This window comes from Lolium perenne, chromosome 6 (assembly GCF_019359855.2).
Source record: "Lolium perenne isolate Kyuss_39 chromosome 6, Kyuss_2.0, whole genome shotgun sequence".
NCBI classification, from domain to species: domain Eukaryota; kingdom Viridiplantae; phylum Streptophyta; class Magnoliopsida; order Poales; family Poaceae; genus Lolium; species Lolium perenne.
In genome coordinates, this window is record NC_067249.2 from 34,915,991 (window position 1) to 34,939,439 (window position 23,449).

At 40.9% G+C, this 23,449-nt stretch overlaps 1 long non-coding RNA gene across 5 annotated transcripts; it reads left to right on the forward strand.

Annotated features, from left to right (window-relative positions):
- Positions 1-15,220: 15,220 nt before the first annotated feature.
- LOC127308357 (uncharacterized) lies at positions 15,221-18,196 on the forward strand. 5 transcript variants are annotated; one of them, XR_007856457.2, is made up of 3 exons: positions 15,221-15,440; positions 15,533-15,612; positions 15,832-18,196. It is a non-coding gene; the product is annotated as an uncharacterized lncRNA (long non-coding RNA). The 5 variants fall into 5 exon arrangements; XR_007856455.2 differs by having other exon boundaries at positions 15,221-15,367; positions 15,533-15,995; positions 16,412-18,196; XR_007856458.2 differs by having other exon boundaries at positions 15,221-15,367.
- Positions 18,197-23,449: the final 5,253 nt, after the last annotated feature.

The following is a 23,449-nucleotide window of genomic DNA, read 5'->3' on the forward strand; positions in this document are numbered from 1 at the left end:
ATCGGTTCCGGCGCCACGAACGGGCAGCACCTCCGTACTCGGTCACACGTTCGGTTGTTGATGAAGACGACGTCCACCTCCCCGTTCCAGCGGGCAGCGGAAGTAGTAGCTCCTCTTGAATCCGACAGCACGACGGCGTGGTGTCGGTGGCGGTGTAGAAGTCCGGCGGAGCTTCGCTAAGCAAACCGGACAATATGAAGTGGAGGAGCAAAGCTAGGGTTTGGAAGGGGGTGGCCGGCCACTCAAGGGGGGCGGCCAAGCTATGGTCTTGGGGTGGCCGGCCCCCTCCCTTGGCCCCTCATTATATAGGTGGATCCCAAGTGTTGGTGTCCAAGTCTTCGAATAAGACCCGAAACCAAAACCTTCCATAGGAGGGGGCAAACCTAGCCCAACTAGGACTCCCACCCAAAGGTGGGATTCCCACCTCCCATGTGGGGGGTGGCCGGCCCCCTATGGTGGAGTCCACTTGGGACTCCACCCCCACTAGGGCTGGCCGGCCATGGAGGTGGAGTCCCTTGTGGACTCCACCTTCCTTGGTGGTTTCTTCCGGACTTTTCTAGAACCTTCTAGAACCTTCCATAGAACCTTCCGCGACATTTTATTTCACATAAAATGACATCCTATATATGAATCTTATTCTCCGGACCATTCCGGAACTCCTCGTGATGTCCGGGATCTCATCCGGACTCCGAACAAATATTCGAACTCCATTCCATAATTCAAGAACTACCATTTCAACATCCAACTTTAAGTGTGTCACCCTACGGTTCGAGAACTATGCGGACATGGTTGAGTATTCACTCCGACCAATAACCAATAGCGGGATCTGGAGATCCATAATGGCTCCCACATATTCAACGATGACTTTAGTGATCGAATGAACCATACACATATATTACCAATTCCCTTTGTCTCGCGATATTTTACTTGTCCGAGGTTTGATCTTCGGTATCACTCTATACCTTGTTCAACCTCGTCTCCTGACAAGTACTCTTTACTCGTACCGTGGTATGTGGTCTCTTATGAACTCTTTCATATGCTTGCAAGACATTAGACGACATTCCACCGAGAGGGCCCAGAGTATATCTATCCGTCATCGGGATGGACAAATCCCACTGTTGATCCATATGCCTCAACTCATACTTTCCGGATACTTAATCCCACCTTTATAGCCACCCATTTACGCAGTGGTGTTTGGTGTAATCAAAGTATCTTTCCGGTATAAGTGATTTACATGATCTCATGGTCATAAGGACTAGGTAACTATGTATCGAAAGCTTATAGCAAATAACTTAATGACGAGATCTTATGCTACGCTTAATTGGGTGTGTCCATTATATCATTCACACAATGACATAACCTTGTTATTAATAACATCCAATGTTCATGATTATGAAACTAATCATCCATTAATCAACAAGCTAGTTTAAGAGGCATACTAGGGACTTCTTGTTTGTCTACATATCACACATGTACTAATGTTTCGGTTAATACAATTCTAGCATGATATATAAACATTTATCATAAACATAAAGATATAAATAATAACCACTTTATTATTGCCTCTAGGGCATATCTCCTTCAGTCTCCCACTTGCACTAGAGTCAATAATCTAGTTTACATTTGTAAAGATATAACACCTTGGCCTTCTGGTGCTTTATCATGTATTGCTCACGGGAGAGGTTTTTAGTCATCGGATCTGACACGCTCAGAAACGTATGTATTTTGTAATTCATTTGCGTCTCAACGCATCACTCATTTCCAAATGAGTTGGCATTATATATGTTTGATCTTCTGGTGGAACCTTAATTCCGCTGTCTGAAATATGTCACTTATATTGTCACACACAATATAGCTTCAAATTTCTGACTCTGTCGGAACTACACCAAGTTCTCAAAGAACCTCTTGACTTAACATCCTTTGTCATTGTCAAAACAATGACATACTCTGCCTTCTTTTGTAGAATCCGTCACAATATTTAGAACTCTTCTAAATCTAGCATAGACAACTTCTAGCTCATTGTGCTACCTTTTAAACAACACTTTGTCTAATTTGAGATTATATTTTATATGTGACAAAACCAATATCGGTGTAACACCTTACAGCGATTTGTTTGTCATTTCTTCATATAAAAATATATATATATATCCTTAGTTCTTCTAAAGTACTCAAGGATATTCTTACTGTCGTCCAATGATCATCATATGAATCATTCTGGTATATGCTCATAACACTTTATAGCACATGATATCTGATTGTGTACATATTATTCGTGATCTATAATCACTCATGTGTTTTTACTCATTGAGTGTCAGATACACTCAAGTCTTGTTAAACCTTCACATGACAAGAACATTTTCTTAATATTTCTATATTGAACTTCTTCAATATCCATCATATGTACTTTGACTTAAACTTATTTATGTGTTTCAATCTATCTTCATAGATCTTGACACTAAATTTGTTTCAGTCCATATCCTTTCATTGAAGTTAATTCTCAATGAAACCTTTTTAATCAAGTATATAATTACATCATTTATAACCAACTATATGTCACCTACATAAAGTATTATAAATGTGTCTTAGCGCTCCCACTTAATTTCTTGCAAATGCAAGCCTCTTCATTGTTTCTGATGAAATCAAAAACTCTTTGACTATTTCATCTAGTGAAGATTCAAACTCCGCTATACTTACTTCATCAAATTGAAGTTTGTATACCTATCTAGTATTCCACGGATCAGCAAAACTCTTGGTTGTATCTTGTATACACCTTTTAATACACACTTCTGATAAGTAATGTATTTTGCCATCCTACTAACATATCTCATAAAGGAAATATGTAGTGATTACTAGAATAATCCATATAGACTTTAAGCATTGCTACGGAAGATCTAATCTTGTCGTAGTCAACTCTTTGAACTTTGTCGTAAACAACTTTTCGACAAGTTAAGCTTCTTCAAGGATATTTCATCCAAGTCCATCAATTTTATAGATCTATTTTCTTTCAAAAAGTATTCATCTATTTTGGATTTCATGGCGTATGGCCATTTTAACGGAGTCAGGGCCCATCATAACTTCTTTGTTTTGTAGTTGGTTTATCATTGATCAAAATCAATCCTTTGTCCACAAATCATTTATTTGATCACAAAGTAAACCATACCTACAAGGTTCAATATGTACTTCGATCTCCATGGCTAAAACATTTTGTAGTCATGAGAGCCATGATCGTCGTGGCCGCTTCCGAAACCAATTCCGATGCTGCGCTACTCTGATCATTATGCTCAGGTTCATAAACCTTATCAAATTATATTGTCCTCCCACTCAAATACTTCACTCGAAACAATTTTTTTTTCGGAAATAAGAAACATTGACAAACACTTTTGTCTTTGTCTCGTGGGAAGAATTCCCAATTAAATCTCTGGGATAACCAACAAATACATTCATCCGATTTTGGTTGACTATTAGGGTTTATACCCATGCCATAACTTGTATGGTGTCATTTCAACGGATCATGATGATGCTCTATTCAGTGTAAAAGCGGTAGTCACTAAAGCATAATCCACAAAAATATAATGGCATCAATATTTTATCTCATCATTGATCCAACAAAGTTTGGATATATCTCTTGGATACTTCATCATCACTATGATACTCCAAGAAACGTAAGTTGTAGAACAATTTCATGACTCTCTTAGATGTTCGCTAAAACTCGTAATTCAAATATTTCCACCATGATCCAATCATAGATATTTGATTTCTATTACGATGATTTCCACTTCATGCTGAAATTTATTTGAATCCTATTCAAATGTTTCAAACTTTTCCTTATTGAATATATCCACATATATACTCAATTCATTGTTTGAAAGTTTTTCATGAAGTAGAAGAATCTTCCGCACACAACTATGCCCAGTGAACCACATATATCATTATGTATGTTTTCACTAAGTTAGTTGCCCGTTCAACTCTTCGGCCTATGAACGGTATTTCAGTCATTACCTTTTAGAAAAGATTTTGCAAGTGCCAAACGATTCAACAAATCGAATGACTCCAAAAATCCATTTGCATGGAGTTCCTTCATGCGATCCTTTCTAACATGACCTAAATTGCGGTTCCACAAATAAGTGGAATTCAAATCATTTGCCTTATGGCATTTTTAGCGTCAGTGTTATGTATGTGTGTTTCACCATTTAAGATTTATAATAACTTATCCATCATACATGGAGTAATGTCATAATTTGAACAACTCATTGTTTTCATTTGACCAGAGCAAAATAACAATTTATTAAGCTCTTTATTATAAATTCTAAGGGCTAGATAGAATGCCAACGACGAACATAATAACACTTTATTTTTGTTCCAAAGCGAACATTCTTATCATATTCCTTGTCATCACTTAGGCCATTGTATTCTTGAATTGCGTTGTTTTGTATGACACTTCATACCAACCAATATGGTATTAATACCCAAGAATTTCATTGTGTGACTTAACTAGGAATACAACCATAACATGTATATCATTTATATACACCTGAGCTAGACTTTCTAGTCTTTTCTTTCTGTTGCCAAAATATCTTTTGCGCTTCTCTTTTAGCTTTCCTCATTATTCGAAAAACATTTCAACATCAATAACTTCTAGGTTTGTTGGTCAAATACCAATAACCTTGAGGTTCTTACTTTGAAGTTGATCATCATATGACAAGTGTTCTAGATTTCACATATTAGTAACTATGATGAACAATTTCACTCATAATTTTATCCATCAATTCATGACAACTTTTTGAGACCATGTCTCAGACATGCTAGGCTCATAAAGTTTAACCTTAGTATTCGCATGTGCAAATCAGGCTTGCACCCATTGTAAGCACACGTAGAATCTATAACACCCGATCATCACGTGATGCTTCAAACGACGAGTCTTAGCAACGGTGCATACTAAGGATGATAACTTCATGGATATGCGAATATCATTAGTGCCCCAATAGTCGGAGGATTGTGACGCTCTTGCGTCTTCAACCTTCATACATTCCCATAAAACTTATGAGTTTATGTAGTCTCACCAAATTATATTCTATCATCTTGCAATAAGGTCTTAGATATCACATATATCTCATACCTTGATTATTTCTGAAAACTAAATTTTCAGCTCCTTATTTTTCAAACATATTTGAACTTTCAAGTTTCATGGAGACAAGATAACTTTAGGTACTAATTGAAACCATAGCTCTTTGAATCAACAATGTGAGGTTTACTAAAAGTTTGCAATAGGACTTAATCAATTCTTGATTCTTTAACAATACGGTACCAATCCGTAAAGTTTCTTGTCAGATTTTAACAAGATTTCTATCTCAATAACAAGACTAGCGCATAGTAGTAAACGGATGCCAATACTACAAAATTAATTCAAAATACTACTCAGACTATGTTTATGATAATTAGTTCATGTTTTAATCTAATTACTAATGAACTCCCACTTAATACAACATCCCTCATAGTTGTTAAGTGGTACACGATCCAAATCCACTACACCAAAACCGATCATCACGTGAGATGATGTAGCTTCAATGGTGAACATCAACATGTTGATCATATCATCCATATGACTCGTGTTCAACCTTTCGGTTTCCGTTGTCCCGAGGCCATGTCTGTACATGCTAGGCTCGTCAAGCAAACCCAAGTATTCCGCGTGTGCAACATGGCTTACACCCGTTGTATGTCAAGTTTATCACACCCGATCATCACGAGATGCTTCAAAACGTCGAACAATGCAACGGTGCATACGAGGGAAGAACACTTTATTATCTTGATATTAATGTGAGGGATCATCTTATAATGCTACCGTCGCGATCTAAGCAAAATAAGATGCATAAAAGGATTAACATCACATGCAGTTCATATGTGATATGATATGGCCCTTTTGTCTTTGCGCCTTTGATCTTCATCTCCAAAGCACGGATATGATCTCCATCATCTTCGGGCATGATCTCCATCATCGTCGGTGTAGCGTCAAGGTTCATGGCGCCGTCTTCATGGTTGTTCACCTCATGTAGCAACTATAACAACTACTTTGAAATACTACTCAACATGAAAATTAAAGACAACCATAAGGCTCCTGCCGGTTGCCACAATACAATAATGATCATCTCATACATATTCATCATCATATCATGGCCATATCACATCACCAAACCCTGCAAAAACAAGTTAGACGTCTCTAATTTGGTTTGCATATTTTATGTGGTTTAGGGTTTTCGAGAGAGATCTAATCTACCTACGAACATGAACCACAACGTTGATACTAATGTTTTCAATAGAAGAGTAAATTGAATCTTCACTATAGTAGGAGAGACAGACACCCGCAAAGCCTCTTATGCAATACAAGTTGCATGTCAAACGAGGAACAAGTCTCATGAACGCGGTCATGTAAAGTTAGTCCGAGCCGCTTCATCCCACTATGCCACAAAGATGCAAAGTACTCAAACTAAAGATAACAAGAGCATCAACGCCCACAAACCATTGTGTTCTACTCGTGCAACCATCTATGCATAGATACGGCTCTGATACCACTGTTGGATAACGTTGCATAGAAAACAAAAATTTTCCTACCGCGAACACGCAATCCAAGCCAAGATGCAATCTAGAAGACGGTAGCAACGAGGGGGTATCGAGTCTCACCCTTGAAGAGATTCCAAAGCCTACAAGATGAGGCTCTTGTTGCTGCGGTAGACGATCACTTGCCGCTTGCAAAAGCGCGTAGAAGATCTTGATCACGATCGGTTCCGGCGCCACGAACGGGCAGCACCTCCGTACTCGGTCACACGTTCGGTTGTTGATGAAGACGACGTCCACCTCCCCGTTCCAGCGGGCAGCGGAAGTAGTAGCTCCTCTTGAATCCGACAGCACGACGGCGTGGTGTCGGTGGCGGTGTAGAAGTCCGGCGGAGCTTCGCTAAGCAAACCGGACAATATGAAGTGGAGGAGCAAAGCTAGGGTTTGGAAGGGGGTGGCCGGCCACTCAAGGGGGGCGGCCAAGCTATGGTCTTGGGGTGGCCGGCCCCCTCCCTTGGCCCCTCATTATATAGGTGGATCCCAAGTGTTGGTGTCCAAGTCTTCGAATAAGACCCGAAACCAAAACCTTCCATAGGAGGGGCAAACCTAGCCCAACTAGGACTCCCACCCAAAGGTGGGAGGCCCACCTCCCATGTGGGGGGTGGCCGGCCCCCTATGGTGGAGTCCACTTGGGACTCCACCCCCACTAGGGCTGGCCGGCCATGGAGGTGGAGTCCCTTGTGGACTCCACCTTCCTTGGTGGTTTCTTCCGGACTTTTCTAGAACCTTCTAGAACCTTCCATAGAACCTTCCGCGACATTTTATTTCACATAAAATGACATCCTATATATGAATCTTATTCTCCGGACCATTCCGGAACTCCTCGTGATGTCCGGGATCTCATCCGGGACTCCGAACAAATATTCGAACTCCATTCCATAATTCAAGAACTACCATTTCAACATCCAACTTTAAGTGTGTCACCCTACGGTTCGAGAACTATGCGGACATGGTTGAGTATTCACTCCGACCAATAACCAATAGCGGGATCTGGAGATCCATAATGGCTCCCACATATTCAACGATGACTTTAGTGATCGAATGAACCATACACATATATTACCAATTCCCTTTGTCTCGCGATATTTTACTTGTCCGAGGTTTGATCTTCGGTATCACTCTATACCTTGTTCAACCTCGTCTCCTGACAAGTACTCTTTACTCGTACCGTGGTATGTGGTCTCTTATGAACTCTTTCATATGCTTGCAAGACATTAGACGACATTCCACCGAGAGGGCCCAGAGTATATCTATCCGTCATCGGGATGGACAAATCCCACTGTTGATCCATATGCCTCAACTCATACTTTCCGGATACTTAATCCCACCTTTATAGCCACCCATTTACGCAGTGGTGTTTGGTGTAATCAAAGTATCTTTCCGGTATAAGTGATTTACATGATCTCATGGTCATAAGGACTAGGTAACTATGTATCGAAAGCTTATAGCAAATAACTTAATGACGAGATCTTATGCTACGCTTAATTGGGTGTGTCCATTATATCATTCACACAATGACATAACCTTGTTATTAATAACATCCAATGTTCATGATTATGAAACTAATCATCCATTAATCAACAAGCTAGTTTAAGAGGCATACTAGGGACTTCTTGTTTGTCTACATATCACACATGTACTAATGTTTCGGTTAATACAATTCTAGCATGATATATAAACATTTATCATAAACATAAAGATATAAATAATAACCACTTTATTATTGCCTCTAGGGCATATCTCCTTCACCTAACATGATCAAGATCATCTATCTGTAATTCTATATGTTGCGTTTGTTGGGATCCGATGAATAGAGAATACTTGTTATGTTGATTATCAAAGTTATATCTACGTGTTGTTTATGATCTTGCATGCTTTCCGTTACTAGTAGATGCTCTGGCCAAGTAGATGCTTGTAACTCCAAGAGGGAGTACTTATGCTCGATAGTGGGTTCATGCCTGCATTGACACTGGGACAAGGATGTAAAGTTCTAAGGTTGTGTTGTGCTGTTGCCACTAGGGATAAAACATTGATGCTATGTCTAAGGATGTAGTTGTTGATTACATTACGCACCATACTTAATGCAATTGTCTGTTGCTTTGCAACTTAATACTGGAGGGGGTTCGGATGATAACCTGAAGGTGGACTTTTTAGGCATAGATGCAGTTGGATGGCGGTCTATGTACTTTGTCGTAATGCCCAATTAAATCTCACTATACTCATCATGATATGTATGTGCATGGTCATGCCCTCTTTATTTGTCAATTGCCCAACTGTAATTTGTTCACCCAACATGCTGTTTGTCTTATGGGAGAGACACCTCTAGTGAACTGTGGACCCCGGTCCAATTCTCTTTACTGAAATACAATCTACTGCAATACTTGTTCTACTGTTTTCTGCAAACAATCATCTTCCACACAATACAGTTAATCCTTTGTTACAGCAAGCCGGTGAGACTGACAACCTCACTGTTTCGTTGGGGCAAAGTACTTTGGTTGTGTTGTGCAGGTTCCACGTTGGCGCCGGAATCCCTGGTGTTGCGCCGTACTACATCCCGCCGCCATCAACCTTCAACGTGCTTCTTCACTCCTACTGGTTCGATAAACCTTGGTTTCTTACTGAGGGAAACTTGCTGCTGTACGCATCACACCTTTCACTTGGGGTTCCCAACGAGCGTGTGCTTTACGCGTCATCAAGCTAAATTTCTGGCGCCGTTGCCGGGGAGATCAAGACACGCTGCAAGGGGAGTCTCCACTTCTCAATCTCTTTACTTTGTTTTTGTCTTGCTTAGTTTTATTTACTACTTTGTTTGCTGCACTAAATCAAAATACAAAAAAATTAGTTGCTAGTTTTACTTTATTTGCTATCTTGTTTGCTATATCAAAAACACAAAAAAATTAGTTACTTGCATTTACTTTACTTGATTCATCATGTTTCCTTTTAATTTTACCATAAAAGACATACCGGTAGGACGTGGGTCTATAGTTGGGAGAAATAATATAGAAGAATTTTTCAATCATGTTAGTACTATTGAAAATTTTGAAGATAGACACTTGGTAGACCTTGCGCCTACTTATGAAATTGCTGCCTCGCATTTAGTTCGCCTGTTGGAAACTAAATTTGTTAATCTTAATCCTATAATCCAACACATGTTTCTCACACTTGGTGATATGGAAGAAGGGGAAAAGAAAGATTTTGTTTTAGAAACCCTTCTTAGAGAATTTGGTGGTCTAGCAAGAGAAGCTAGAAAGGTCTTTGCTAAATTTAATATGCTTGGTTCTCATACTAATTTTGTTAGTCTCCTTGAAAGGATGGACATGGATAGAATAAGATACACTAATAATATTGATGATGGTGGGGAGATCAAAGCACCAATACCATGTAAACTCTTAGCTATGAATGATGCACTAGAAAATAACTATGCTTGGCTTGTTCCTGAAAATTTGTTTGATGAGAGTAGCACGCCTAAGACTAATGAAAAGGGAGATGCTAAAACTTATGTATCTAATATATTATGCCTGGTTGAGAAAACTCCGCACCCCGCTGAGAATGCACCACCCTTTGATAATGCCTGATACACACTTTCTGCGCCTAGCTGAAAGGCGTTAAAGAAAAGCGCTTATGGGAGACAACCCATGTTTTTACCTACAGTACTTTGTTTTTATTTTGTGTCTTGGAAGTTGTTTACTACTGTAGCAACCTCTCCTTATCTTAGTTTTGTGTTTTGTTGTGCCAAGTTAAGCCGTTGATAGAAAAGTAAGTACTAGATTTGGATTACTGCGCAGTTCCAGATTTCTTTGCTGTCACGAATCTGGGTCTACCTCCCTGTAGGTAGCTCAGAAAATTAAGCCAATTTACGTGCATGATCCTTAGATATGTACGCAACTTTCATTCAATTTGAGAATTTTCATTTGAGCAAGTCTGGTGCCATTTTAAAATTCGTCAATACGAACTGTTCTGTTTTGACAGATTCTGCCTTTTATTTCGCATTGCCTCTTTTGCTATGTTGGATGAATTTCTTTGATCCACTAATGTCCAGTAGCATTATGCAATGTCCAGAAGTGTTAAGAATGATTGTGTCACCTCTGAATATGTTAATTTTTATTGTGCACTAACCCTCTAATGAGTTGTTTCGAGTTTGGTGTGGAGGAAGTTTTCAAGGATCAAGAGAGGAGTATGATGCAACATGATCAAGGAGAGCGAAAGCTCTAAGCTTGGGGATGCCCCGGTGGTTCACCCCTGCATATATCAAGAAGACTCAAGCGTCTAAGCTTGGGGATGCCCAAGGCATCCCCTTCTTCATCGACAACATTATCAGGTTCCTCCCCTGAAACTATATTTTTATTCCATCACATCTTATGTGCTTTTTCTTGGAGCGTCGGTTTGTTTTTGTTTTTTGTTTTGTTTGAATAAAATGGATCCTAGCATTCAATTTATGGGAGAGAGACACGCTCCGCTGTAGCATATGGACAAGTATGTCCTTGGTTTCTACTCATAGTATTCATGGCGAAGTTTCTCCTTCGTTAAATTGTTATATGGTTGGAATTGGAAAATGATACATGTGGTAATTGCTATAAATGTCTTGGGTAATGTGATACTTGGCAATTGTTGTGCTCATGTTTAAGCTCTTGCATCATATACTTTGTACCCATTAATGAAGAAATACATAGAGCATGCTAAAAATTGGTTTGCATATTTGGTTTCTCTAAGGTCTAGATAATTTCTAGTATTGAGTTTGAACAACAAGGAAGACGGTGTAGAGTCTTATAATGTTTTCAATATGTCTTTTATGTGAGTTTTGCTGCACCGGTTCATCCTTGTGTTTGTTTCAAATAAGCCTTGCTAGCCTAAACCTTGTATCGAGAGGGAATACTTCTCATGCATCCAAAATACTTGAGCCAGCCACTATGCCATTTGTGTCCACCATACCTACCTACTACATGGTATTTTCCGCCATTCCAAAGTAAATTGCTTGAGTGCTACCTTTAAAATTCCATCATTGACCTTTGCAATATATAGCTCATGGGACAAATAGCTTAAAAACTATTGTGGTATTGAATATGTAATTATGCACTTTATCTCTTATTAAGTTGCTTGTTGTGCGATAACCATGTTCACTGGGGACGCCATCAACTATTCATTGTTGAATTTCATGTGAGTTGATATGCATGTCCGTCTTGTCTGAAGTAAGAGAGATCTACCACCTTATGGTTAAGCATGCATATTGTTAGAGAAGAACATTGGGCCGCTAACTAAAGCCATGATCCATGGTGGAAGTTTCAGTTTTGGACATATATCCTCAAATCTCAAATGAGAGAATTATTAATTGTTGCTACATGCTTATGCATAAAAGAGGAGTCCATTATCTGTTGTCTATGTTGTCCCGGTATGGATGTCTAAGTTGAAGAATAATCAATAGCGAGAAATCCAATGCGAGCTTTCTCCTTAGACCTTTGTACAGGCGGCATAGAGGTACCCCTTTGTGACACTTGGTTAAAACAGTGCATTGTGATGATCCGGTAGTCCAAGCTAATTAGGACAAGGTGCGGGCACTATTAGTATACTATGCATGAGGCTTGCAACTTATAAGATATAATTTACATGATGCATATGCTTTATTACTACCGTTGACAAAATTGTTTCATGTTTTCAAAATCAAAGCTCTAGCACAAATATAGCAATCGATGCTTTTCCTCTATGGAGGACCATTCTTTTACTTTCAATGTTGAGTCAGTTCACCTATTTCTCTCCACCTCAAGAAGCAAACACTTGTGTGAACTGTGCATTGATTCCTACATACTTGCATATTGCACTTATTATATTACTCTATGTTGACAATATCCATGAGATATACATGTTACAAGTTGAAAGCAACCACTGAAACTTAATCTTCTTTTGTGTTGCTTCAATGCTTTTACTTTGAATTATTGCTTTATGAGTTAACTCTTATGCAAGACTTATTGATGCTTGTCTTGAAGTGCTATTCATGAAAAGTCTTTGCTTTATGATTCACTTGTTTACTCATGTCATATACATTGTTTTGATCGCTGCATTCACTACATATGCTTTACAAATAGTATGATCAAGATTATGATGGCATGTCACTCCGTAAATTATCTGTGTTATCGTTTTACCTGCTGGGACGAGCAGAACTAAGCTTGGGGATGCTGATACGTCTCCGACCTATCGAAAATATCTTATGTTCCATGCCACATAATTGATGTTATCTACATGTTTTATGCACACTTTATGTCATATTCGTGCATTTTCGGAACTAACCTATTAACAAGATGCCGAAGTGCCGATTCTTTGTTTCTGCTGTTTTTGGTTTCAGAAATCCTAGTAAGGAAATATTCTCGGAATTGGACGAAATTAAAGCCCAGGGGCCTATTTTCCACGAAGCTTCCAGAAGTCCGAAGATGAAACGAAGAGGGGCCACGGGGTGGCCAAACCCTAGGGCGGCGCGGCCCCACCCCTGGCCGCGCCGGCCTGTGGTTTGGGCCCCCCGTGCCGCCTCCTGACTTGCCCTTCCGCCTACTTAAAGCCTCCGTGACGAAACCCCCGCATCGAGAGCCACGATACGGAAAACCTTCCAGAGACGCCGCCAACGCCGATCCCATCTCGGGGATCCAGAGATCGCCTCCGGCACCCTGCCGGAGAGGGGAATCATCTCCCGGAGGACTCTACGCCGCCATGGTCGCCTCCGGAGTGATGTGTGAGTAGTCTACCCCTGGACTATGGGTCCATAGCAGTAGCTAGATGGTTGTCTTCTCCCCATTGTGCTTCATTGTCGGATCTTGTGAGCTGCCTAACATGATCAAGATCATCTATCTGTAATTCTATATGTTGCGTTTGTTGGGATCCGATGAATAGAGAATACTTGTTATGTTGATTATCAAAGTTATATCTACGTGTTGTTTATGATCTTGCATGCTTTCCGTTACTAGTAGATGCTCTGGCCAAGTAGATGCTTGTAACTCCAAGAGGGAGTACTTATGCTCGATAGTGGGTTCATGCCTGCATTGACACCTGGGACAGTGACAGAAAGTTCTAAGGTTGTGTTGTGCTGTTGCCACTAGGGATAAAACATTGATGCTATGTCTAAGGATGTAGTTGTTGATTACATTACGCACCATACTTAATGCAATTGTTTGTTGCTTTGCAACTTAATACTGGAGGGGGTTCGGATGATAACCTGAAGGTGGACTTTTTAGGCATAGATGCAGTTGGATGGCGGTCTATGTACTTTGTCGTAATGCCCAATTAAATCTCACTATACTCATCATGATATGTATGTGCATGGTCATGCCCTCTTTATTTGTCAATTGGCCAACTGTAATTTGTTCACCCAACATGCTGTTTGTCTTATGGGAGAGACACCTCTAGTGAACTGTGGACCCCGGTCCAATTCTCTTTACTGAAATACAATCTACTGCAATACTTGTTCTACTGTTTTCTGCAAACAATCATCTTCCACACAATACGGTTAATCCTTTGTTACAGCAAGCCGGTGAGATTGACAACCTCACTGTTTCGTTGGGGCAAAGTACTTTGGTTGTGTTGTGCAGGTTCCACGTTGGCGCCGGAATCCCTGGTGTTGCGCCGTACTACATCCCGCCGCCATCAACCTTCAACGTGCTTCTTGACTCCTACTGGTTCGATAAACCTTGGTTTCTTACTGAGGGAAACTTGCTGCTGTACGCATCACACCTTCCACTTGGGGTTCCCAACGAGCGTGTGCTTTACGCGTCATCAATGCTTCGTGGTCGGCGTGCCCGGTTGTGTCATGGTGTTGTTCGTCTTTGTGGTCGACGACATGGTGATGCTTGTGACGGGCTTGGACATCGGTGTCATGGTGGTGTTCGTCTTCGTGATCGGCGACATAGTGGTGCTTGTGACCAGCGTGACCGGCGGTGTCATGTTGGTCTTCGTCTTCGTGGTCGGCGACGTAGTGGTTCTTGTGACCGACGTGACCGACGGTGTCATGTTGGTCATCGTCTTCGTGGTCGACGACGTGTTGATGCTTGTGACCGGCGTGAACGACGGCGCCATGGTGGTCTTCATCTTCGTGGTCGACGACGTGCCCATGCTTGTGACCGGCGGTGTCATGGTGGTCTTCGTCTTCGGTCGGCGACGTGGTGATGCTTCTGACTGGCGTGAACGGCGGTGCCATGGTGGTCGCTTGCTTCGTGGTCGGCGACGTGCCAAGCTTGTGATGGGTGAGGTAAGGTCACCATGTTGCTATATAGGTGAGGCTAGGGAAAGCATGCAGAAACCAAACAATGGGGCCCCGCTTCCATACCCGGTGCAAAAAAAGTTGACCCATGCCATCAAAAAATAATCTAAACCTGCACCGTCTAAAACGAGATGGAGATTTATTACCACCGCGCCAGTGATACAAAATTCCGGCCCAGGTAACTAAACGCCGCGCCAGTGATACAAAATTCCGGCCCATGTAACCAAACGCGCTAGCTGCTGCTCCGGTAACAGACCTGGGCGTCTTCTGATCAACCGGGCTGAAACGTGAATTGTGCGGCCTCTTTAGGGATGGGCCTCCGTTGATGCTAAAATTCATTTCTCTCTGTTTTCTCTCCTCGCAGCCGACCCTCCCGATCCCTCATCTTCATCCTAGATTGCCACCGCCGCCGTACTCAAGGCGGTTCCCTCGCGCCGTCGACTTCGTCGCTGTTCCTTTTCTCGGCCGGCTCTCGCCACTTCAGGAAGACCGCGGAAGAGAAGACATGAGGAAGCCAGGAAGGGTCAGTCCATATTTCGAATCCTTGTAACCCCTAGCCTGACGATTGTTTTGTTGGTCCCGGCCGCAAAATTCAGGTCAGAGGTGACGGAGGTGCTGCAGGTCATTTCTTTTGTACATCTGATGTATGTTTGGCGCCCCAGGCTTTTGATATCAACCCCATCTGCAGGTCAGGTAATAGCAATATGTGCTGGTTCAAATACGGCTCACGAGGTTCTCGACTCCTCTATGACCTTGCTGATTTTGAAGGTACTCTCTGAACCCATTATCCTCAATGCATCCGAGACATCATCGCTGTAGCTTTTTTTTTTTTTTTTTTTTGCGATGAACTGTTCACATTAGATGATCGTGCTCTTCCTCTCCATCCTAAGTTATTTGATATCTCTTCTCAAAAGCACTTGTGTTATCGGCACTTCTATGGTTTATTGTTGATCTATTGAACATATATGTTGGCCTAATAATATTCAGGGAGGATGGTATTGCTAATTTCTTGTACTGATGCGTGATGGACATCTCGAGGGGATTTTGTCGGAACACTTGGTGCACTGCTTTTGTATTTTCAGATTCCTTGAATTTTTTACATCAGTCCTGGATGGTGAGCTTACAGCTATTTGCCTGTTAGAATAACCCAGGTAATAAGGTTAATTTGGATCATTGGGAATTTTATGTACTCCAATCTGTCCCATAAAACGTGTCTGAGATTTGTCAAAATTTAGATGCATCTACACACTAAATAGCATATAGATGCATTCAAATTTTGACAAACTTCCGACATGCTTCATGGGACGGAGGTAGTAGCTTTTATTTTTTATGTGCAAATTTATGAACAGATTATGCGTGCCCATCTTTTTTTTTTTGTTAAATTCCCCTTCAAGCATACCCTTTGATACTTTAGCTAGCTCTATGTGAGAAATGTAAGTTCAGATTGCTCAATTGGCTACTTGATCAAATGCTCATGTACACTAAAATATTTATCTGACATGCAGTTTTGTCCTGATGCATTTCATGCGTCTGTACACTGAATATTCTTGTTATATTTTGCAACTAGGGTATGGACAACAACGTAGAGACCATTAGTTAATTAGACTGCTCAAGCCATTCGATGAGCTCGCTCCTGACATCAAGGTTATGTTCACTTGGAACGCCAAACTTCATTTATCTGTATTCTGATGTTGTTGGCCACACCAATACTTTGATGCTACATTTTGCAGGATTTAGCTTCTTGGCATTGTAAAATTTCAATGGAGCTGGCAGGACCCTGATTTTTTTTTTACTTTTCACGAAAATCTGGCAACCATCCTTGCCTCTTGAAGTTATTTTAAATCAATGCTGCCAAGTTAACCACTACTGCAACTTGCTTTCTGTAAATCTTGATTATTAGTTTATCAGGCAGTAACCATCAGCAACAATGAACTATAGCAGGTGGAACAAGAAATTCATACTTGTGAGCATTTCTATATTAGTTTGGAGATTTATTTTAGTTCGCTACACTCAATGCCATGTGACGTTCAATAGAGCATTCCGAAATTCAGTTTTGTATGTATGATTGTTCGGTTAGGCTAGCAAACTTCATATTTGGCAATTGATTTGTCAGTTTTATACTTCAAATCATATGTCATTATAAATTAATCCTTGCATTCCCTGGTACTTGATTAACTGAAATATATAATCGAATTTCCAGCTTTAGAGTTTGAAATAAGACCCATAGCTGTTCACTTTTAGGAGTTTAATCATATTTATTTCCTTTTCATTTTTTCTGTATAAGTGAAAGTTGATTTTGGTTCTAAAATGCATCTCTTACAGTATATAAAGGGACTTTTTGTTCTCTGAGTAATGATTACTAAAACTCGGCTGCCAAACAAATTATTTGCCTATGCCTAATAAGGACTAATACTATTGTCTCTAGCTTTGTAGGAATAAGTAGCTGCTGTTTTATCTCTAGGGAATGGACTTCTTTGAGTAGCGAGTATTTTTTTTTTTTTTGAGGTAAGTAGCGAGTATTAAAAGTTCTGTATCAAACATGTTACTTTTGTATGCCTATTCATGAGCGCTAGGGTTACTGTCTCTAGCTTTGTAGGAACTAGGAAAAATATATAGTGGGAGTTTAGGTATAGCAGATAATTAGCTGGTGTTTCATTCCTCTTGAATGAAATACCTTGAAGAAAAGATAACATGTTTGATCAACCTACTGAAATATCCTTGATGATACATTAAACCAGTTATGACGTTAAAATTTATTTGATTATCACTGAATTATTTTTAGGGTAACAACTTAGAATTTTCATGCATCATTTTTACATTTTTCATCTATTCATTTCAGCTATAATAATGATAATATTACATGCACTACATTGAATCATGTCACAGGAAACTAACAATACGCAGATCAACATGATCTTGTCTCGTGTTATTGAAGCCGGGTATGGTTTATGAGTATGAAATTGTGTTTCATGAAATTACTTACTGGTTTTATCAGATTATTTTTTCCTAATTACTTATGCTGTTTTAATTCTTATTCTTCGTCCTTCTTTCTTGCTCAGGAAGTCCATGCTTTTGTCATGGGGTAAGCATCTTATCTCTTGCAGGCAAATGGCAACAGAAATAATGCCGACGTCACCAAAGGAGTGCACTAAGCAGAAGATAGTAAAAGCTTCTTTACAAATCTTAGCTTGCTACTATGCTTCACATTAGATTATTTTTCTACCAGAATATTTCTGGCAATAGTTTTGTGAATTGCTCCCAAGGTACTTTACCGAATATTCATCACGTGGAGTTTATTTGAGGCATTGCTATGTCAAACACTTATTTTCCTAGATATTTCTAACTGTCCAAATTCTGGCAGAAATTTTTACACTGTTCAGTGAAAAACAAAAAATAGCCAGGCCCGGCAAAGCCCGCGTTCATGTTCTAGTTAATTCAATGGAAGATGGATGCAGCCCACAATGGCACCATATGCTTTTCATCCAGCATGGGCAGTACACAGGAAATATGTACATGACAGGTTCGAGACTGGCTGAGATACAATGCTAATAATTGATCATCACAGAAATATTCAAAGGGTGTTGAAAACGAGTCGCGTCCTAAGTTGCCATGTGCTGAAGTTTTGGAGTCTGGCAAGCGACAAGAAAATGATACTAATGTCAGCTCAGTCATAGTAGGAACACAAGAGTTAGAACACAAAGGTTGTCAATGAACATGCTAACTCTAGTAAGTCTATACTTACTAAACGGTCATGAATCTAGCACGAGAAAGGCCAAGCCAGTGGTTTTCCTACATCGATGTCACGGAAAACCCTCAACCTGCAGTTTTTTCAAAAGAATTATACTTTCATAAATAAGTTCCCGAACTCCGATTAAGATGAAACCAATTTTGTTGAAAATATCAAAGAACATTTTTACATGAATTTATAGGTGAAGCCTATCTACACGAAGAACAGGTAAAAATATTCAAACTCGAAAGTGCAATAGAAGATGCATACGGTTTCCTTTTTCAATGAACTTGAGCTTGTTGAAAAGCTAGGAACAAGCTCAAGAACCTCACACAGAGACACACCAAGAATAAGGGGACTTATGCAAATAATTGAGCTCCCTAAGACGATGTGATCAAGTTATCCAACCAAATTCCCCTCTTGATAGTACGGCTATCTATCCTATAACCCGGTCTCCCAACAACCACCTTGATACCGGTTAAAGGAAAACCTATCAAGGCAATACCTTTGCCTTACACATCCCTCTTGATCTTGATGACAACGCTTCAAGCTTTATTCAAGCCGGAATGCTTCAATTGATTATTATTGCTTCATGAAGACACATAGTTTGCTCCCCCATACACCACTACGGGGTAGCTTCACTAAGGCATGTCTTCACAAGTCCATTATCACCAAGTGGAAGGCAAGCTTGAAGCATGCTATTCTCGATGCTCATCTTGAACTTGCACTTCTCAACCTTGATGATGATCGGCACTTGATGTAGTCCTCTCATGGGCTGTATGAGATCTTACTTTTGATGAATGCCCATGGAAAGCAACCGAACCCAGATAGACAACACAAATCCACATATGATGGGTTAGTTCACAAAACATAATTGACATGGTTTTCCATACCACAAGATCACACGATCCCATGTGGTACGTTCTTTATTCTTCATGTGTTGACCATCTTGAATCCAATCTCCGCTCTTAGTCTTGGTCAACCTTATATGTTCTCATGCTCTACCATAATACCTTTATCATCCATTGCTTTACACATAATCTAGAGCATGGCTAAATTGAGTTCTACAAAAGAACTCCATCTTCATTTTTTTCTTCTTAATCATATCATATTATTCTCCTCAAATCGATGATCTTGATGCCAATACTCAATGTATATCTTTATCTTCATGGCATCCATACTTGAATCCAACACATGGACTACAAGAATTACTTATGAAATATTCCTTCATATAAACTCAATGAAAACATTATTCCATAGGGATTGTCATTAATTAGAAAAACAACACATAGGGACAATATACCCTTACACATGGCCGGGATCTCGAAGACAACCTCCATGCCTGCCTGTGAGCCCACGATGTCAATGATATCCTTCACGCCGCCGGAGTTCATCTCTGTTCCCAGGGAGGAAGTCAAGTGGGGGAAACTCAAAAGTATTTCACATAGGTCCCTATGTCTGGGGGGCAACCCCCCCCCCCCCCCCCCTCCCTGAGTTGCACATAGCTCCACCCCATGGTAAACATTAAGGTGCATTATGTACTTTGACCATTTTATCTTAGTAGATCTGCCAAAATTTGCAAAGAAGATTGTTACTGTTTTGATCTTACATAGGTTAGGCAAGTTTCAGTTTGAGTGTGCCCTGTTCTTCTTGTACCTTGTGAGGTCGGTGCACATTAGAACCTTGTGCTTGCCATCGTTCATGAACACCATGTAGAAGATAGAGGTAGGCTCGTGTAGGTCGTCGGAGGCCAAAACAAGCAGCTCGCATGGGACAATGCAGCCCGACACCACCATGCCTTTCTTGCCACACCACTTCTACTGGTCCAATAGCCCATTGGACTAAAGGTTCCTGGACCCTCCAGGGCCGGGATCTTGAAGACAACCTCCATGTCCACCTGCGAGCCAGCGACACCGATGATCTCGTTCACGCCGTTTTAGTTCATCTCCTTTCCTAGGGAGGAAATCTAGGGGCAAATGAATCTAAAGTCTTTCATCTAGGTCCCTATATCTGGGGGCGACACGCCACCCCCCCCCCCCCCCCCCCCCTCCCCACACACACACACATACACACACGAGTTGCACATAACTCCACCAGTGGTAAACATTAGGTGCATTATGTGCATCACTTGTAAACTTTACCCTTAAATCATTTACCTTGAGCTCTCAATTGAAGTCAACCATTGCATCTATAACATTTGATCCATTGGGTTTCTACTCCATCTCTCTTTTATTTGCGTCTGTTACTTTACTAGGTAGGAGAGCGCGGCTTGCCGCGCGCTTGCCCGCCTACGGCGAGCAAGCAGGAATGAAGACACGGTGCGAAAGAACAAAATTAGAGGGGACAATGTTGTAATAGAGTAAAAGGCTCATACATAAGTATATTACATTATATTAGGAGCTGCTTTGAGCATAGTAATACAACAACATATTATATTAAACAAAGCACAAGTAGTAACAAATGATATTATAAGCTGTCATGAACAACTATATTATAAAGAGAGCATAAAAAGTTGTCATTAACACCTTAAGCTGGTCACGAATGCGAGACAGAACTAAAACGTGGTCTATTAACTACACATATAGACATTATGAGATGTAGGTAGGACCGGCGCCTTGATATTTGTCAAAGAATTCCTTTCGATCGATCTTCAAAGCCTCAAGAAGACACTTTGTACACACCAATATACTAAAACACACAAATATATAACACATAACATAAGAACTGACTACATAAGGTTGTAGCTTTAAGAGGATTTTCTAAATACTACTCATATTCTGCTTGCAATCCAAAACGTTCAGAATCTCTACTCCCTCTGGATTATATTGTGGTTCCACGGAATGCTGGTGTTGCATACGGAATGGAGCATCAAGTCAATCTATTTCTGTAGTAAACCATTTGGTGTTGATGACTTATAGATCCAATATATAGCTATAAATATCCCGAAGTTCACAAAACAAACTACCATAGTAAACCATTTGGTCCGCTAAAATATACTCCCTCCGATCCTAAAAAAGTATCGGGCAGGTAATACAATTTACGTTTTACAATTAGATCCTTTGAAAATCAGAAAAATACTTGGTTGATCTGCTCGCTGTTCAGCGCACAGAATCTTGCTCTGGCAACCGCGCTCTGGCAACCAGGAGGGCAGCACCAGCGCAACCCACCCTCGCCTTGCGCTGCCGGAACCGGTGGTCCACCCCGTGGCCACAGCCCCTCCTGCAGCGGTGCTGGTCTATGACCTCGGCCAGGTCCAGATCGAGGCAGAGGTAGTGGCCCAACGAAGATGCAGCGTCGGCCGCGCTGGCCGCGTCGTCGCCTCCATCGCCCTCGCCGGAGGGCCGGCAACCCTTGCGCCTCTTCTCGTCGACGGTGGCGACGCGCCGCCCCAGCATCCGCTCGAGCGCGTGGTCGCCCGCTACTCTCGGCCACACCCCCGGTGTTGCAGGCGCCGGTGACCCATCCTCCTCCACGGGGAAGCCGTCCTCCGCCTCTGGTCAGCGACGTCGGGCACTAAATTGGCGGCAGCCACCGGGATCCATGGGGAGGCGGCGGAATCGGGGATAGGATTGGGGGTTTCTATCCCTAACCGCACCCCTCTCCTCCTCTTGTCCTCTGCATGCGGCTGCGGGTTGAAGATGATAGGTCGGCTGGAGTGCGGGTTGACGAGCAAATAAACGCGATGGCTTTTTTGCAAAATGTACCACCCGACAGTTTTTTCGGATCGGAGGGAGTATCATATAAAGTGCACAGTATTATCAACTTGCCAAATGCGATGAGCAGGAAAGGGCATGTGAATGAAAATTTTGTCAACAATAGAACCTCTACCGGCTCTACGCAAGTAGATGCAAGAGCTTTTCTGGAAATAATCATACATAACTAATTGCTGAAAATCAAATAGAGATTTTAACCCCGTTAGACATTGCTAGTCATAACCTAGACATGCAAAAATATCAGACCGCATCAGCATTTATTGTATAGCAGATGATACCATCATACTCATCACAGGTCCGCACCAGCATTTATTGTATAGCAGATGATACCATCATACTCATCACAGGTAACATCGATATTGATCTTTATGTGAACATTATCAAGGAATCAGAGATTATATCATTTGTGGTGCAAATGCAATACCAACAATTGAGCACCTACACCAATTCTAAGCCGGTGACAGTGTGCATCAGGCATTGTCCAAATGATTTTCAACAGGTTAGCTTACCTTTGCACCCAAATTATTAAGCATTCAGTCATTCCGAGTACTCGAGACATCTATTTTTTTAGGTGAAACAGTGGGAAAAATCCCACTGTAATTTTTATTAATAAAAGGGGTGCAAAAGGTTAAAGAGAAAAAAAAAGGAAAAACAACAAAAGAAAACCCTAAACCCTGGGGACATCTATCATTGTTCACTTTCACTAAATTCTATAGCATCTTGCAGTAGGACTTGACAAAAGGCCAAAGTTCAGTAAGTGGAAACAAAAGACCGTAATTGTGTAAACACCAGGCATGATCTGTTATTTTAGTAGCAGGTACATACATACAGGTTCCACAACATAAATTGAATTGAATGCAATACATACATGTGGGGAGCTTCTGAACCATCCATTGTACTACAACCTAAAAATCGCTCTGGATAATGGAACTTCTGCAGGCATGACCAGAAGGTGTTGATCTGTCTCATCTACCAGCTGAAAACTCACGGAATAACATGAGCATGTAAAATATGTTGAAGGGTAGCAGACCATTGTGGTGTAATGCATAAACTATATCACAAGTTCATGACTACCCATAATGTATCAGCTCTAGTTTTCTGTTAACATTTGAAATTGACCAAATAACTCAAGATTACCAGTTGATGTAAACTGTAAGTTCTGTAA